General features: G+C 58.7%; 1 protein-coding gene across 4 annotated transcripts in view; it reads right to left on the reverse strand.

Annotated features, from left to right (window-relative positions):
* NDST1 (N-deacetylase and N-sulfotransferase 1) overlaps window positions 1–18734 on the reverse strand; it is a 57276-nt gene extending 38542 nt beyond the window's left edge. For 2 of the 4 annotated variants that reach the window (XM_054568174.1, XM_054568175.1), the window contains exon 1: window positions 219–440. The gene's annotated coding sequence lies outside the window, so the exon portion shown is untranslated. Of the gene's footprint in view, window positions 1–218; window positions 441–18082; window positions 18208–18526 lie in introns of those variants that run through there. The other 2 variants (XM_054568177.1, XM_054568179.1) reach the window with 2 other exon arrangements.
* Between the last annotated feature and the right edge of the window lie 326 nt (window positions 18735–19060).

The raw sequence follows: 19060 nt of genomic DNA on the forward strand, positions 1-19060 counted from the left end.
CAGTGGGTTGGGCGTCATTCCACAAAGCAAAAGGCCACTGGTTTGATTCCCGGTCAGAGCACACGCCTGGGTTGCAGGTTTGGTCCCCGATCGGGGTGCGTACAAGAGGCAAACAATTGACGCCCCTCTCTCACATCGATGCTTCTCTTCCTCTTTCTGCCTCCCTTCTGCTCTCTCTAAAAATGAGTAAATAAAATCTTAAAAAAGCAAGCAAGCACCTGGGGGCGGAGGAACCCACGCCGGCAGGAAGCGCCACTGACTGCGGCTCTGCCTGACCTCCCGTGTGGTCTTCAGCAAGGCTCCCCCATCCCGCTCCAGGTCTCAGTTTCCCCACCGGTCCTGCAAAGCGGAGGAAGAAAGACTGCTGTCCCCCGGTGGGGCCAGCCGGTGATCAAAGCGTCCGTGACGTTGGCTTTTGGCCCTTGCTGCACCCCGGCTGACCCGCGGGCTCTTCCCACTGCCCTGCCCTGCCGAGGAGGAAGAAGGGTGACTGCCAGCGTGGAGGGGGCCAAACCCATGCCAGAGCGTCAGGTGCTAGAGCCGAAAAGGGCCTTACAGAGCCCAGAGGGCAGAGGCAACCTGGCCACGGTCACACAGGCAGCTGGGAAAGAGCCAGGCTGGCCCGGATTTACTTCTCGGCAGCAAGCAAGCATGTAAGAGGCACCGCCTGCAAGGTTTCTGTCTTTTTAGAGGACACCCAGGAGAGCACAAGGCAACTTGCTAATGACAGAATTTCAGGCCCCAGGAGCAGCCATGGGGATAAAAAACATGGCGTGCTCGGACGCGTGGGGCCTGGGGAGGGAGGCTGGGCGGGCTGTCCAAGGATCCCCGCTGTCACACCCTGAGGGTGGCCTAGGAGGCCGCCAGCCCCAGGGGAATCGAGGCACCCCTGCAGGAATCAGCAGTCTTGGCCGCCTCTTCCCACGTCACCTGGGACCCAGCCAGCAGGCCTGGCGGTGGCGATGGGGGGAACGGCCCAGGAGGCTACACGGGGACCAGTCTGCCTAGAAGACATGAGAGCCTTGGGGATCTGAAAGGCTCCAGGCCCCGTGGCCAGAACGGAGGGAAGCCAGGGACGCTGGGGGGCGACGAGGAGGGAGGGAAGGCTTTGAGGCACTTGAAGCTGCAGAAGCCCCCTAATCTTCTGCAGTCCTGGTGGGCATAACATGGAGCTTGCTGAGACTCAAGGCCCACATGAAAGTGGACTTGTCCCTCCAGACTTGCTGGGGCTCGTCACCAAGACAAGAGCCCGCTGCCACCACACCTCGGGGGTGAGGGGTTCAACACACAGAGAGGCGCCGCTGGCAGGAGAGCAGGGAGTAAAAGCGGGGGCTGGAGGGCCTGGCCCTCTCTCGAGCACAGAGAGCCAGTGAGTGAGCGGAGACAGCAAAAGGCGCCGGGTGACCTACATATCACAGGCTCCTTTTAATGGGACCCAGGGGGCCTCAGTGAGACTCTAGAAGGTGCCTCACAGATGTCCCCACACTCCCAAGGCTCAGGAAACGGTTCACAGGGTCAGGAGAGCAGAATTCTAGTCGCAGGCCTCTAGGGCAGGGCCAGGGAGGCAGCAGGCACGGACCTCGTGGGGGCACTGCCAGGCCTCAGCGCCACCTCATCACGGCACCTAAGAGTAAACACCCCTTCAAGTTAGCTTTAGGGGCCCCGCTTGCCTCCGCTGGTCCCAGCCTCGCCTGGGACCTCCGTGACTCCTTTGTGGGCCTTCTTTGCTCTCCTGTAAAATGGAATGACGGCAGGTGGCTCCAAAGGCCCTCCTAACTCTAAGCGGGGCGACCCCCACAGCTCATCCACAATGACCGCCACTCGCCACCATCCGTGAATCTGCAAGTCACCACACTCCAGATGGAAAACACATCACACAGCCACAACCGAGGACCGAGGACCGGGCCTTTGCTAACTGCTTGGCTGCACTTCGGCAGGGCCTCATCTTGTGGAAACAAATGTGGAAACTGAGGCTCCTGGCAACTTGCTCCAGCTCCCAGTTACAAAGTGCTCAGCTGAGATTGAGCCCGGCGTCTGGCTGTAACCCCTGCCTTCCGTGGCCTCAGCGGCAGGTTGCCCAAACCCACTAGGGCCTGGTGGGTGCCACCGGGTCTTTGCACCTCCCACGCTGAGCGCGAAATGCCGAGACTAATGTGAAAGGCAGGCTGGTGGAGGCCGGGAGCAGGCGGGGACGGGACGCCCGCATGGGCGCTGGGCATTTGCAGGCTGACCAGCCTCCAGCCAAGCCAGCTGTCCATCGTTGTGGCTACAATGTCCACATCACCACCAGCACACCACAGCCACCGCTGTGCCATTTTTAAATCATTACACAGATGCAAAGCTGTTTCACAGACATTGCTTTGGCGTCACATGACAACCTTATAGAAACAGAGCAGGGATTTCTTTCTCAAATGAGGAAAGTGCCACTCCCGGCGGAGGAGTGACTTCCCAAAAGGCACACAGCGAGGCAGAGCTTGAGAACGAATTTGGAGCCTGCCTCTCCTGCCTCCCGGTTCAGGGCTGTGTCTCCCCTCCGTGCCCTTGACTTTTCAGTGTAACCAGCATTCATGGCCCTTATAAAGCAACAATGACCATTGCTGAGTTCACCCAGTGCAGGTATTCTACCCAGCACTTCTGACAGTATCTCATTTAACCATCACAACATCCTCATAAATTAAGTACTGCTACTGTTTTCATTTCACAGATGAAAATGAAATATGGAGCATCTGTCCCCAGGTCGCCGAGCGAGGAAGGGGCAGAGCTGGGATTTGAACTGAGGTCAGTCTGGCTCTGGGGCCTGCGCTCAGAACCTCAGTGCTGCACTGCTCTGTCTGGGACCAGAGGGGCCAGGAGACCAGATGCACTCAGTGTGTGTGTCTGGCAGGTTATAGCAAGATTATGATAATAGAAGGACAAACAAAGCTCTTGGAGAGCCCACAAGACTGAGGTTGTTACAAACATCTGGGCAGGAGGCCAGGAGTCTGAGCAAGGGACATGGGAACAGGGGGAGGTGACAGGTGGGAGGTGGCCTTGTGAGACCCTGGTCAAGTGCCTTTGCTCTCTCTCAATTTACCCAGCTGTTGAGAAACATCCTTGGAATATCTTCAGAGCCCCCGCCATGATAAAAACCCTTGGACCCTGGGAAAACAAGCACTGCTCGGTAACAGCCTGGCTGCGAGCCCTGGGGGACTCTGAAATGTCCTTGGATGTCCTGGCATGGCTCGACTGCTGGGAAACAGGCTTGCAAAAGCGCGGGGCGGGCCAGCATGCCTGGGCACCGCTGAAGTGTGGGTCCTGAGGGGGCTGCATTCCGCTGCTGTCAACCTCTCCACGGCTCCACCGCAGCGAGAACCACCCAGCCTGGACCCGCGTCGGGAACCGAGGTCACGTCCAAGAGGCCAGTGGAATGCTGCTCCAGGCCCACCCTGCCCCCGGCCCGGAGCTCTGCATGCAACTCAAGTGCACTTACTGTCAACCCCCCCTCGCTCACATTCCCTAAGGGCCAGCTCCTGGGATGTAGAGACAAGGGGTCCTGGAGGAGACCTTAGGGTAAATGACCACCCCCCGTCCCAAGGGACCCGTGCAAGACAGGGGCTGCCCACACCAAGTCAGCGAAGACCCTTGGGCTGGGGAGGGTCCAACCCTCAGTTCTCACTCTGGCAGGTGGAGGGGGCTCAGCCCAAGCCTCCACACTTACAGTCGCCCCCTCGAACCACGTGTATAACACGCTCCTACTCAATAGCCTTCCACGGCTCCCACCAGCCACCAGGCAAAACCTTCTCAACCTGGCTGACTACACAGGTCACTGTTACCAACCATCTAACCGTCTGCTAAGTGGGCGCGGAACATGCCAGGGCCTTTGCCAAGGGCTTTGCGCACATTTTCTCACTCAGCCCTCGCGGTAAGCCTGTGACACGGGTCCCACAGTTGGCAAATTTTTTACAGGTGGGAACACTGAGGCTCAGAGAGCTTGTGTCACTGACCCAGAGTCTCACAGCCAAGAAGTTACGTCCCTGGCAGAGAAAGGATTCCCACCGTGCCTGGACTAAGCCCAGGTTCTTAACCGTCGTGCTATGAAGCCCCCTCAAGAGCTCCCTGCCCCCGCCCCCCGCCAGAACCCTGAGGCTAGCTCAACGGTTGTGTGTCCAGGAGGGGAAACCAGGCCACAGAGAAAAGGCCCTCTGTGTTGGTAGCAGAGTCAGGGCAAGGCCTATGGCCTCCAGCCTCCCTTCCCAGGGCTCCCCATACCAGAGCCCCCCCCAGCCCAGGAGGAACTCCCACCCCAAAGACATGCCCGGACTGACTCCATAACAATTAGTCCTCAGAATCTTGTCTCTTTCCTCTGTCCAGGAGGAGGTTTGCAGGAAGAGAAAAGAACAGGAAGGGCCCAGGAAATCTTTGTCCTTATAGACAAGGCCCTCGGTGCTCAGGAGGGTCCTGCAGAGCACCCCTCATCCCCGCAGCAACCAGACCCTGCAGGCCCAGCACTGATCTCCCCCACCCCAGGGTAACTGCCAGTTTCACACCCCTGACCTGAAATCTCCATCCTTCTCCCCAAACCTGCTCATCCTGCAGCCTCCCCTGCTCTCCGTAAATGCCAACACTGTCCTCAGGGCAGCAGCCTTGCCATGGGCACCCTGCTCCTCCCACACCCCACCTGGAATCCACTGGCTGATCCTGCAAAATCAATCCAGCATCCGACCCCTGGTTGCCTGCCAGGCCGTGCCCACACGGAGGTCCTCCCTCATCCGCGTGACTGCAGCGGCCTCCCGGCCGGGGTCCCACTTCCGCTTCCAGCCTCTCCTCCTCGCGGGAGCGCCGTACGTCCCAGCACCTTGGGCCTGCGCCCAGCCCTTCAGCAGCTTCCCCTTTGCTCAGACTGAACAGCAAGGTCCCCTCAGTGGGCTCGGAGCCCTGCACGCTCCCTTGGGCCCTCTCTCCCACTAGGATGGCTCTTGTCCTTCCTGCCCAGCCGCACAGGCCTCCTTGCTGTTTTTCCAGCACCCCCACGCCCTCCTGCCTCAGGGTCTTCATGATGCTATCCCCTCTGCCTGGAAGGCTCTTCCTTCCTCGGGTAACCCTTGGCTCCCCCTCCCCCTCCTGGCGTCTACTGTCCCCTTACCAGAGACTTTTGGTGACCACCTGCCACAGCAGAGCCACTCCCTGAAAGTCACACTTTCTGGCCCCAAGCCAGCTTTACCTTTCTTCCAGGCACTGCTCACTGCCCGACTAACAGCTAGAGCCAAGCTAGTGTTTGCTGGTTTGCTGAATCTATCCCACTGCTACAACGTCAGCCTCGAGTCCTGGTCTGTTTTGTTCACTGCTGTGTCCCGTGCCTAAAAAAGAAGCTGGAACAAAGGAGCAAGACCACCCAGCCTGGATCCACAACAGGAACCGAGGCCACGTCCAAGTGGCCAGTGGAATGCCACTCTTGGCCTGGGTGGATGCTTAAAAAGAATTGTTAAAAAGTAGATGCCTAGAAAGAATTGTTGAATGAGGGACCGTTGCCTTGCCCATCTGAACACACCTTTCAGTTTCTGCAGCCCTCCCAGAAGACCTCGGTCACCTGGAGGCCAATCCAATACTCCGTCTGGGCCAGCTGAAGCCCAGAGGGTTGTCACGTGAACCGTGCCCCGTCAAAGTGTCTTGCGACAACTGAGTGCATGGACCAAAACAGGACAATTACATTGGTCCCTGTCCGACGTCTTTGCCCACCCTTTTGGTCATTGAAGGGGAACTTCTGAGTCTAAGAGCTGGGCCTGTGGGGCAGCTCCAGCCGCCAGCAGGAACGGGGACCGGGCTGCCGCTGGCCTCCCTCCCAGCCCCCCGGAGCTGCCGAGGTCCAGCATCTACAAAGGCTGCCCCATGCTCCCAGCAAGAGGAGGCGGAGGAGGGCGGCCCGGTGCCACGCCTGCCCTTTTCCTGTTGTCAGCAGGGGGACCATCAGAAGGAAGCTTTGTTCTCAGAATAAAGAGCGTGAAGCCCAGTGCCAGGCGGAAGTGGGCACGGACCCACAGGCGGCAGTTTAAGGAAAAACAAAAAAATGGGATAGAGGATGTTTCAGGGGTCATTTGCAGACCCCACCAGTCCCTAGCCCGGAGGGCACCAGACACAGCCCTAACCTCAAGGCAGACGACTGTCCCAGCTGAATGATCAGGCAGTGGCCCTGCAGAGGGAGGTGAGGACAGAGGAGTGTGGCCTTGCCGATGAGTCGGAGACCTGGAGTCCAGGCCCGACTCTCCACGTACCCCTACGGCAGTGGGAGGCCCTCCCTCGATGGACCTTGGTCTACTTGTCTGCACGTGGCTTGTCCAGGTCTTCACTGGAAGCCCAGCCCACGTCCCCCAGGACCCCACAGCGTGGCCTGAGGCCCAGTGGTGGGGTTGGCCAGGCCCATCCTCCACCCTCCCAGGCCCAGGCCCTCCCGGTGGGGCCGGACACCAGGGACACAGCCCCCGCTCACTCTGCGCCGGGCCCCCAGCCTGCGTCCTCCACTGGCGTCAGGCCCTCCTCTCCTGAGCTGTTGCCTGAAGAATGTGGAACTCCTCCAGGCCTGCTCAAGGTGGGGCCAGGACGGGGGTCCCCACCCCGACACTGGTACCCGCCCCAACCCCCGCTTTCAGGGCTCACAGGGCACTTTCAGCCACAACCCCTGAGAGGGGCACAGCACGCTAGTACACGGGGGACAAAAGAGAAGCCCAGAGAGGGAGAGGGGCACGCTGACATTGCACAACACAAGTGCCACCCTGGGGTCCTTCCTGCCCGCCCTGGGCTCCAGGAGTTAAGACGGGGCCCTCAAAGCGCATCTCGTGTCTGGACCTCCTGGAGTCGTGAGAGGCTGTGGCCCAGACGGAAGGGCTCAGACACCGGGGACAGAAACCTGCACGCATTTTTTACAAGCCTCCCAGGTCTACTCGTACCCAGTCATCCTGACCTCACAGCTAAGACGTCTTCCAGGCGGAGACATCTTAGCTGGCCTCGGGGGATGTTTTGGATTTCAATTAAAAGAGAGAAATAAACCTTAGAGGGACAGACAGCTGGATAACTGATGGATAAAGTGCAACTCTAGAAGGAGAACAAAACAGAGAAAGGCCCCAAGGAGGGGAAGCCCGGCCGGTAAACACCTGAAATGACCCCACCTTCCCGGTCCCCTCCTCTCAGGGTGCGGCGGTAGGAAATGGTGACACCCTGTGAAGCCTGCTGATCCCGGCCTCCCTTCTCCCCGCAAACTCCTTCGAGCCCTCCAGGAGAGTGAACCGTGGGGACGGCTGCGAGTTAAAAGCCCCTCTCCTTGGTGACACTGCAGCATGGGGACACTTGCAGTGACTATTTATCTGCAGCTTAAGGAGCTGTCTGGGTCAGTGGTAAGCAGCCACAGCTAACATGGGGGAGGATTCGGGGGCCACGGGGCAGGTGGATCCAGGGCCTGTATTACATGGGGCCTTCACAGCTGGCGGGAGCACCACGGCCGTGCCCGGGTTCAGAAAGGAAGCACGTAGTATGCTCCTGCTGTGTGCACCGCCCTGGGCCTGAGCCGGAGCCTGAGCACGGAGCCTGAGCACAGCGCTTCGAGGGACATGGGACCCTCAGTGAGCCCACAGAGCAGACACAGAAGGCACCCCAAGGCGACGCAGGAGAGAGCAGTCCGCGCCGCCAGGGCAGGGTTGCAAACTCCGACACCCAGAGGGCCAGAACGATCGTGCGAGTGCGTGAAGCGGCCAGTGGCGCTGGCGCAGAGCGGGGCGCATGTGCCCCACCTCCAGTAGTAGCCACGGGAAAAGGGAGGTTCAGAGTTTTCTGATCTTCCCGTTTCTGAAGTAAGGCCCAAAGTTAGGATTTTTATGTAAACTCTCCTGTTGGCAACTAGCTCAGTTTTTGGCACGGGCCCAGCGAAATCTGCCTGTGGGGCGGATGTGGCCTGCCAGTTTATGGCCTGTGTTTTCTTAAAAGGGACAGAAAACACGCTGTGGAGCTCAGTGGACTCAGTAGAGGCCAACTTCCCTGCAGCTGAGACACCAGGGAAGGCTTCCTAGGGGAAGAGGCATCGGTGCTGGGCTACAGGAGTGGAGAGGGCCCTCCTGGGGAGGAAGTCACGGGGAGGGGTGAGCATACCTGCTGGAACGACAGGGACACGGGTCAGGGGCCCCCCAGCCTCCTGCCTTTCCCCCAGAAAGGAGTCCCTGTCTCCATTCCCAAAGCAGGCACAAAGGCATTAGCTCTGCCTGTCCCCAGGTGGCAGGAGGAGGGGCCACCTGCCCAGTAAACCTCCAAACTAAATCAATTGGTGGCAGAATAGCACAGGTTCGATTTCATCCCTGGAGCTTGAAGAACAGGTCAGCTAATGCAACAGCTCCATGGGGGGAGAGGGGGCAGAAGAAGGGAGAGGAAGAGACAATGGGGACAAAAGGAGGTTGAGAATGGTATCCTGCCTGGCCAGGCCCGGCTGATTACATAACCCGGCCTCAGGACAAAGCCACGTTCAAGGCAGCAGGGGGGCCTGGACCAGGGAGCCTCAGCGCGCAGAGGGCGTGCCCCCGCCTCTCCTGTCCACCCCACTCTCCAAGCTTGCCCTGCAGCTCCTGGGAAGCCTAGCACAGAGCACAGAGCCCGAAATGGAGGCAAAGACCCCCAGGATAAAGCACTTAAAGGATCACACCGTTAATGAGCAGAGAGCTGGAATGAAAAATAATAGCAAACTTTTACCCAGCGATATTTTATACCAGGCACTGGGATAAATCGTTTATGTGTATTACCCTAGTTAAGTCTGTCACATCCTCACTATTCTTCTTATTCCCATTTTACAGATAGGGAAACTGGAGGACAGACACGGTACCTCACCCACGATCGTGCAGCTGGTGAGCGAAGGTGCCGGCTTAGAACCCGACGGCGGCTCCGCGACCACGCTCTGAGCTGCGGCACTACCGCCAGGCTACTTTCCGCTAGAGGCACGCAGCCTCTTCACCAGCCCTCTCTCAAGCCTGCTGTGCACACATGCGGCCCCTGCCCTCCTGTCAGCACCCTGGGGGAGGCCAAGTCCTCTCACAACCTGACAAAACCTACCGGCTCTGCGCACAGGAACGCCTCCAAAACGCTGCACGTGATCGCGTGGGCTCCCAGATCCTTGCATTGGTGAGAACGCAAGTGTCAAGATCATAGGATACGTAGGATCAAGAGACAGGAGGTGGCGGAGGGAAGGAACTCCCCCAAGCCCGCTGGACCCCCTCATATCTGTTAACTTGGAGCCCACACGCACAGCTGCTGAAGTCCACAGGCATGGGCACAAATCAGGGCTCAGGGCCTAGCCATGCCTTCAGGACTGGGCGAGCAGAATGAATCACGACACACAATGGCCCTTGCCTCTGCACCCACTGGGTGTGACTCACAGCTCCCAGCTGCTGGGCAGACGGTGCACAGCTGGGCCCCAGCATCTGGACGGGGGTGGCATCACCATGCGAACCATCCCAGCCTCCTCCTCCCCACCAGGCAAGTCACCATCTAGTGGGCCCACCTCACTGCAGACTGGACCTGGCCTTGCCCTGAATGGAGCATCTCTGAGTGTTTTCAAAGGGGCCCCTCCACAGCCTCTGCCTGGCCTCCAAGCCAGGGTCCTAGGAGAGGTAAGTCAAGACAATGGCCTCTTTCAAGGCACTGGAAGACCCGGGTTCTTGTCCCAAGTCTTCCACAGCCTCACTCTTTGACCTCAAGCGAGCCCCTCCTTCCTCCTAGAGCCTCAGTTCCACCAACTGTAAAATGGGGGCAAGGACCCTATCAAGTCCTTCCCAGATCCAAAGCCCTGAATCTAGCAACAAAAGCCCCTGACAAACTTCCCAGGGCCCTGGGATCCTGCTTCAGGAAGTTTCATAAACATTCTCCAGAAAAACAAAAGTCAAATTTAAAGACTACTTCTTTTTTTTTTTTAAAGGATATCAAGAAGCCCTTTTTATAGCCCCACTTCCCCCTTCCTACTTCCATTGTTCCAAATATCCTCTGAGGACCGAGAAAATACATTTGGTTTCCGTCTGGGGTTCAGGCTCCTTGGCGCTCTTCCTCTTGGAAGCTGCCCCGCCCCTCCCTGGCAGCTTTCTCCCAGGCACACGCCCATCTCTGCCCCCAGCGCTGCTCTGGGCCACCCTGAGGGCTTCCGCTACCCAGCCTGCCAAAGATGGGGGTGGGGGCGGGGACAGTTTTCGGGAAACACACCCTTCCCTGGTCAGAGCAGAGATAGCTCTGGGTTCTGGTCCCCATCGTGACACCATGTGTGGGCCTGTGTGGGCGAGTCCTTGCTCCTCCTCCCTGCGCCTCGGTTTCCCTCTCAGAAATGGAGGGAAAGTGGTGTTGAGAAAGCCCTTGGACTCCTAGGCAGCACCGTGGGAGCTCTGCGACAACCAGAGGAGACCCACTGTAGCCTCTGGCTTCACCCCGTGCCCTCCCTGTGGGGCCTGGAACTTGGCACTGAGCCTCTCTGTGCCTCAGATGGCCCATCCCTGAGACGGGAAGAGCGACGGTGTCTGTGGTGGAGGCCCCAGTTTGGAGGCTGGAGCCCTAACCGCCCTGACACAATCCCGTCACACACCGACCCCCCCCCGACCCCCGCTGACTCACTCATTTGATAGCCTGTATATTCTTGTACCTTTAGAAAATGAATCTAAGCTGTGTCTGCCACACAAACACTCCAGGACAACCCCCCACTGCCCCTTCCCCAGTGAGATCATGCTCCTTAGCACCCTTACAGAATTCTATAGGATTCCCAGACCTACCACCTTATGGCTACAGAGTGGCTTCAGGATTTTCATCTACACATGGGGACAACAACAGTGCCTAATTTATAGGATTATTCTGGGGATTACTCCAGATACGATTACGTGAAAGTACCTAACAAGCATTGATAAGCTCCCGCTAAATGTGAGTGGCAATTACACGATCATCATTAAAATTACGGAGATGCTTAAAACCACAGGACAGGTGACAGCGAAGGCCACTTGGCCCTCTCGGACCACATCTGGCTGCTGTCCTCACCCACACAGGCTCGCACCTGCCCCAGCACACCCCCATTTCTAAGCAGGACCCCACACTCTCTGCCCAGCCCCAGCTCTGGCCCCAGTCCCAGAACACGGCCAGCTTGTTCCTGGCACGCATCGCTGCCGCCCACACATCGCCCCCCGCCTCCAAGTCCCCCAATGCTGCCTTCCTCAAGTCGCCCCAGCAATGTCTCCTATGTCCTGTCAGGGTTCTACTGAACCCCATCACTGCATCATGAGGCTTTTTGCTGGGATTAGAAAGCTGTTACAAGATGGTGGCTCCGTGGAGACAGGGCAGAGGGACTGAGCTTTCCTCCAGGGCCCCCGTGTTCGCTGGGTGTCTGCATATGCTGACAGCTCAAGGAGAGAGGCATCAATTTTTTAAAAATTACCCAACTGGTGTTTCTTGAACGCGAGCACGCATCGGAATTACCTGGAGGACTTCGTAAACAGACTGCTGGTCCCCGGTTTCCCACCTCTCATACCTCCCACATTTCTGATTCAGTAGGTCAGGGGTGGGGCTAGGTAATTTGCATTTCTAATGAGTTTCCAGGTACTGCCGGTGTGACTGGTCCAGAGACCAACTTTGAGAACCACGAGCTGAACCTGCAGGTGACCCAGGGAGAGTGTCCGCGAAGAGGCAATGCCGACGCCCCTGTGAAAGCGGGAGCTGCCCAGACTTAAGGGGAGGAGGAAGGGACTCAGGGCAGAGGGCGCAGCACGCGGGAGGCCCGCGATGACGACACTCGTTTCTTCTCACCTGGCCTCTGCCTGGGCAGGCTGGGCACACCAGGGGTGGCTGCGGCTGCACCACGACTACAGCAAACCTTCGCCGGCCGCCACCCGGGGCCTGCCCAGACAGGCCGAACCTCGGCCCGCCCGCCTGGGGGCGATGCGAATCCACGCCCGGCCTCTTGGAGCCGGACTTCTCTCAGGTCTGAACCGGTCCAGGAACCTCTCATCTCAGCCCTGCGAGAGCCGGGGTCCTGCTCCACGACCCCCAAACACAAGCCCTCCGTGTCAGCGAGCTCTGACGGTTCACACTTTCTCATTTCTGGAGCTCTATCTGGCCCGAGCAGCCCCTCAGAAACCAGCAGACCCTGATGGTAATCCCCCCGGATCTGACCCTCTCTAAGCTGAGCTGTGCACTCGGCTAAGCCTCAGTTGCCGTGCCTGCTAAAGGAGGTGGCACGGTGACTATCTCCTCCTGCGGCTGGGAGGGAGGGTGCAGTGAGCTCCCTAATCAATAACATCATCAACTCTAACAATCGCCATAACTTACGTGGACTGAGCTAGCAGCTAAGCACCTTCCTGCATTACCTTTCCAAATGCTGTGAGATGGGGACAGTTATGGTCCCCTTTGTACAGAGGAAGGAACTCCACAGCGTGCCTCAGGCCCCCCAAGTAGCAAGTGGCCCAGCGGGGATTTGAACCCAGACGTCTGGCTCCAGAGCCTAGTTCCCAGCCTTTGCTGCATGTGTGTCCTAGCCACCTGCTCCAAGTCCTGGTCCAGGTCACCTTTCCCTGCCAGCACCTCTCCCCTTTCCCAGGGCATGGGGTGGTTTGGGGGGGGGGGCGGCGCGTGATTGGACAGGCATCCTCTGGGGGTTCCTGCCCTTAGCGCACAGTCTGGGCCTTGTGTCCCTGGGGTCTTGGGGGCCGCCTCAGGGCCTGCCAGCCAGGCCAGCTTATCTGGCACATGTCTTACACACTGTTCAACATGGCCTCCAGTCTGGGCTTCCAGAACTGGAGCAGCTTAACCTTAATAAAAGCAGAGAAGAGGAAGAACAGGTGTGATAGAAAGAGGAAATCCCACCAGGCTTCCTGGATAAGACTGGCAGACAGCGCCCACATCCCGTGCACATTGCCCTCTGTCTCCTGGCCTCAACTTTGCCGCCTGAACAGTCTCAGGCCATGAGACAGAAAGTTCAGGAACTCAAACTCCTTCGCCCCCATCTCTGAAAGGACAGATACCTCCTGAGATGTAAACAAACAGTAGTAACAGCCACGGTTGTCATCGTTCAAGGGCTCCTCCTTACTGGGCTCTTACTCTGATGTGCTCGGCCTCCCTAGCAAAATGGGATCCTTACTCTCTTCCCGTGGCTGAGTGCGCCGATGCCCAGAGAGAGCGAGGGAACTTGCTCTGGATCCCACAGCCAATGGCGGTGGCACCGGGGTTTGAATGCAGGGCTTTGCGATCCACTCTGCAACGCCTCCCGCCTCCACTGGTGCAGAAATGGGCCACCAGCAGCCCCTGCTCCCAGAGCACCAAGTCCAGGGAAGATGAGACATGTTCATAAGAGCCAGGAGCCAAAGCTGGGGGTGCGAAGGGCCCGTGAGAGGGCCAAGTAACAGGCTGTGCACCCATAAAGCAGGAGTGGGCAATGCCGCTCCACGGAATTAGGAATGGCTGCAAGAGAGGAAAACAAAAAAGGGACGGCTGCAAGTAGAGGTGACACTGGAGCTGGGCACTGGCCAGGGAGGATCTGGGGGTTGAGGGGAAGTGACTGGGGTGCAGCATCCTCGCCATCAGGAGAGATGTGGGGGCAGGAAGGGAGGGGGCGCATGTGGAGTCGGGGGGCGGGGGGGGGCCGGCTCTGCCTGCGAGCTGAGGAGGTGGGGCACTGCGGTCACAGCCGACTTTCCACACCTCGCCTTCCACTTAGTTAAGTGCTCATTCATAACACCCATTTTAAAATTCGATAACTCCAATCTGTATCAAAAACTCTACCAAGTAGGAACACAAAGGGCCAGGAGGCCCCTTTACAGAAACTCTCCTCCATCTAGAAAAGACCCTCATTCCCAGTGTGACTTCCTTGGTGGCAGGCTGGCTCTAGCCCTGAGGCCACATGGTTCAAGACATCCATGCCCACCCCTTCCACCCAGCTCCAAATGCCCCAAGACCAGGAGGTCCTGCCTTAACCTCTATTTCAAGGAAGGAGGGAGATTCCTCTGCCCCACTCCCCACCCCTCCCACTCCTCACCCTGAAACCCACCAGCCCTTTCCTCCACCCCCTTCCCATTCAGCCTGGTTCCTGATCCAGCTGTACCTCCTCATGTTCGAGGAAAGAGAAGCTGAACCCCTTTCACAGACTGAGAAATGGAAGAAAAAAGTCCCAGTCGTCTGTGAAACCACAGTCTCTGGCAGCTGCGCCACACATCCCGAGAGGCCCCTAGAAGGTCAGCTGGGCCACGACTAGTCCACGGGGCAAGGGCTCTCCCAGGCGGGGGCCTGCGGGCCCGCTGGGGAACTTCTGAGATGTGCAAGAGGAACAGTTCTGAAAAGCTGTGAGAAAAACAGGATGGATGTGGGCCAAGCACCACCCTCAATGCTGAGGTTCTAGGCTAAAATGGGAACTGAAAGAGGTCATCCAGACCTGTCCTCCTTGTTCATGTTTCCTATGCCCTCTCCAACTCTCCAGCCCCTTTGCATACCTTCAGCGACAGGGACCTCGCCTCCTGGCCAAGGAGCTCATTTCTGTTAGCTTCCCTGGCACTTGGTGCTGTCTGTGCCACAGGAGCCACACAGGACAAGACTATGCCCTCTTTCAAGCTCTGCAGGAACTTGAAAGCAGTGACACTGCCACTTAAGGGTCCTTCCCAAACCTTAGACCACCTGTGATGAGCCCAAGTCCCAAGGCAGCTACAAAGTCGAGCAGCCTCCTCCTCCTTCCCTCTCAGTCCCATAGCCTGAGTCAGACTTTGGTCAGCTCTCTGCTGGACCGTGATTAGCATCATCTCTCTGAGCTGGTTGCAACCCAGCCAGCCTTGCCATCATTTTTGGCCAAATGACCTGGGCAGAAACAGCTCAGGCCTGCATTCAAATATAGCTCTGTAAGTGACTCGATCTCTCGGAGCCTCCATTTTCCCGTCTGAAAACGGGGCAGGGGTGGGGGTTACCAGCAGCGGCAGCTCCTTTGCAGGGGTATTGTGAGATTTCAATGGAGCGTCTGTGAGAAGCCTGGCACAAGGCACAGTAACAGGCATCGACTCAACGAGCTGCTTACAACCCTCTGTCCTCTCCTCCAGCGCAGGATAAAATCCAAACTCCCGCGCAGATACAGCAGGCTGCCCACAAGCTGCCCACACCGATCTGATCTCCCACTGCCCCGATTCCCGGCCCACAGCCTCGCCAACACTTCCTCCCCCAGGAAGCCCTGCGGACGTTAACAGCCGAAGGTCTTTACCCTCTGCTGACTTTCCCAAAGCCCATCCATCACTGGTCAAGTTCGCCATCATTCGATCCTTGCCTTCCTTCCCCCATCAGATCAGCAGCCTCGCCAGTCAGAAACCGGCAGCACCTTTAGCCCATTTCACGTCCCTATTACCCTGTCTACTGACATTTTCCATATATATATATTTAACAAATTACCCTAATGTTCCACTTCCAGTTAAGAATGTCCAAATCTTCCCAACAGTCCAGATATTTCAAGCCATGCCCCAAAGCAAATTCCAGCCCAGCAGAAATCTGCCCAGTCTCTGAGGACTTTCAGGCCTGGCTTTGGTCCCAAAGTATGGAAGACAGGTCAAGCAGGTCCCCAGCGCAGGGCAGAGAGAGACTGGAGTCCATTTCTAAGTTTTGCAGATGCAGAGTTTGCTCGTTGGCTCCTAGGGCAATCCCAGCCGATGATTTCATATTTGTCACATCCTCACACCCTCAGCTTGCGACTGCAAAGCTGTTCCTCGCATACCCCCTTGGTCACAGGAGGCTAGCTCTCCATCTTTTCTTGCTTGCTGGCTGTCTCCCTTCACCTGTTGATTCTCCAAGAGGCCTCTCCCCCTGCTCTGAGCATGACAAAGAGAGTCTGACCACGTGCCAATGGCCCTCCCCATTGCTCGGGACTCCTTTCAGCCTTCCAGCCCCTCCACTCATTCCCCTGCGTTTCTGAGTCTCCTCAACGTCCAGCTGGTCGTGGAATTGCCACTGGTTTCCCACAAGCTGAAAGTGAACTGTCCCCCCAGGAGGGCCCCTATTCCCAGGGCCGAGGAAAAGCCTACGGACCCTGAAAATCCAAGACGCAGCGCGGAGAAGCCCTCGGAGCAGTTAGTGCAGCAATGCACCAACTTTCGCCTCCCAAGAACTTCTTTCATTATCTACCGCACTCCGTTGTTTTAAGGTGTCATTTATGAACTAACAATTTGCTTTCCATTTTCTAAGAAATTACTCAAAGCCCCCAATGAAAGCCCGATCAGCAGTCATGAGGTGGCATCCCCGGCACAGGGAACTAAAGCCAGTGGCAGTCTGGGCTAACCCACCAACTCACCCACAGGGTATTTAATGAGAACCGACGGCGTGCCCTAGGCTCAGAAACCCGTGCACACATGCATTTTCCATTAGGATCCTGCAGTCCTGACGCTGGCTCCAAGTGCACTCCCCGTAACTGTCCTCAAGGACCTTTGGGGCTTGGACACCTAGAGCAGCCCCTAAGCTTAGCACTGAAGACTCTGATGGTGAGTCACATAAGAGGACGCTAAGATACCAATCTCCGGGCCTCAGATCTCTCATCACCCCAAGGGCTTCGATTCTGGGCCCTACCTCTGCCCCCTGCTGATCTCAAAGTGACCTGGTCTAATGGAGATGAAAGGCACTGCTCTCCCCTGGGTGCTGGGGAAAGGTCTGTTGACAAAGCCACCAGCTGTCCCCAGCCAAAAGCCAGGGAGACGGGCTCCTCCCTGTACTACCCAGACTGGGAGCGCATTCCTGCCCGGGATCCAGCCAGCGACAGAAATCGGACCATCACAGAGCCACAGGCCCAGGATCCAACTGACTTCCCCTCCTGCTCGAGCTGCCTTCAATAAGAGCCAGGGCGCAAGACCTCAACCATAGCAGCACCAGCCAGAAGGAGCATCACTTGGGGGTGAGGGTAGTGGGAGGAGAGGGCAGGTGTCCTCATCATTTCAACTGAAAATGAAACTGTGAGCTCAGTCATAGCAGGACCTTATAGAGCCCTGTTAGCTGAGATTCAGGCTGGGGGAGGGGAGTCAAATCCAAGCTCCACCACTTCCCACCTGTGTGGCCTTTGCTATTCTGTGCCTCGGTTTCCCCCTCTGTAAAATGTGATTAATAGTAATGACAAAGAATTAAATAAGCTCACATCCGTAAAGCACTTAGCCCAGTGCCTGGCCCACCATGAACATACAATAAATACTTGTTGAATATAAACATGCCACTGTTTACTGAGGTCCCAGAGGTTCTCTTTTCATCCTTATTCTGGCAGATACTACATTTTGCCCATTTCACAAGCGAGGAAACTGAGGCTAGGAGAAGGTAAGGCACCAAGGTCACACAGCTGGAAAGTAACAGACAGCCGGGTCAGTCCGAACTGCAGACCAGCAGACCAGCAGACCAGCGGCCAGCACTGCCCCAGGCCATTCTGCATGCTTGTTTGTGGTGGTGGTGGTGGTGGTGGTGGCAGGGTGGGGGGTGGGGTGGTAACAGTACTGGGGCATGGCTGGGGTTAGGGTCCTGTATCCCCTGGCCCTGGCATGGTTCCTAGCTGACCCAGGTGCTCGAATCTGGGAAAAAGCCAGGAAGCCAGTCCCCAGATTCCCCTCCTGTCCCAGAGCCCACGCGTACACGAGTGCCCCCTCCTCACCCGGTCGCAGGGTGTTAAAGGGCAGCGTTCAAAGCAGAGACTCGTTGCTCCTGAGAACCTGAAGGAAGAGGGGAGCTATAGACCAGGCCGCTCACAGCCCGGAGAAAACCGGTCCTGCTGCCTTACCCCTCTCGAAGCGGGGACCCGGGCTCTAACCCCCTCCCTCGCCAGACAAAAGTTTCCCCTGTTTGAGAGTAGGGAAGGGGGAGGGGGCATTCCTCGTGAGTGACATTATCCGTGACCTACAGCTGCCGCGCTGCCCCCGCGCGCACCCTGGCCTGCCCCCGGCCCCCGCGTGGCCCCCCACCCCTTTGTCCTCCCACCCCGAGCGCGGGGCCCGCCCGGCGCCCGCCCGCACCGAACTTGCGCCGGCGGCCGCTTGGGCCCCGCGCGGCCTGCACGCCGGGCTCGGGCCCCGCCGGCTTGGCGACAGGAGACCGGCTGTTCCCGGCTCTCTCGGCCTCTTACCTGCCACAGCTGGGGCGCAACCCCGGGAAGGGGGCGCTCTGGGCGATCTGCAGGACGCCTGGGTCCCCTAGCCGTGCTAGCGCCGCTAGGCTCCGGCCCGGGCCGGGGTTAACCCTTTCGCGGCCGCCTCTTGCCGCTCCCACCCCCGCCCCGCGCCGCCACCGCCGCCGCCACCGCCGCCGTCCGCCCCGCCTCCGGCTCACTCTCCTCCCCCACCTCACCCTCCCGGTGCCCAGCCCCCAGTCCCGGCCCCCGGCACAGCGCTGGGGCAGCCTGCAGCCTGCCCCTCCTCCCCCGGCGGCGAGGTGGGGGTCTCCCTTCAGACTGGAAGTTGGGGCGAGCTCCCTCGCCTCCCACGGGCCCGCGGAGCGCAGACCCGCGAACCCGCGCTCGGAGGGACCCCCTAACCCATGCTCCCTTACCCGCTCCGGCCCTGGCGCCTACCTCCCCGAATCGCGGCCGTGGGAGCGGGGCTCGATCCCGTGATGGAGCGTGGGTGCCGGCCGGAGATCGGCTTCGGAGGCCCGGGCTACGGGCGGGCGGGCGGCGAGCGCCCCGGGGCGGGGGCCGGGGCGGGACCCCGCGCTGCTATCGGGGCTGGATTTCTCGGCTTCCACCCGGAATCTCCCTCGGCTCTCCCGGCCGATTCGGTGCTGCTCGGCGACCACGTGACACGGGCTGCCTTTGACCCCTGTCTCCGAGCTGGTAGGGGGCGGGGGCCGGAGGGGGTGTCAGATAAGGGACCCACGAGGGCCGGGAGCGGCTGCCGGGCGTCCCGGAGGTGGTGACCCCGAGGAAACAAAGCCCAGGGGGAACCAACAAGTTATTCGGGGTCAAAGAGGGAACAGCGCTTGGGGGTCGGAGAGGCTTGAGAGAGAACCATGGAGACAAAGACCTGCGCCCGCCGCGCCTCCAAAGGCCCTGGGAGAGCTCTGGCCGGGCTGAGGGGGCCTCCTGGCTCTGCCGCCACTGCGCTTA

Source organism: Pteronotus mesoamericanus, unplaced genomic scaffold (assembly GCF_021234165.1).
Source record: "Pteronotus mesoamericanus isolate MK-2021 breed Mesoamerican mustached bat unplaced genomic scaffold, CSHL_Meso_final contig_2, whole genome shotgun sequence".
Classification (NCBI taxonomy): domain Eukaryota; kingdom Metazoa; phylum Chordata; class Mammalia; order Chiroptera; family Mormoopidae; genus Pteronotus; species Pteronotus mesoamericanus.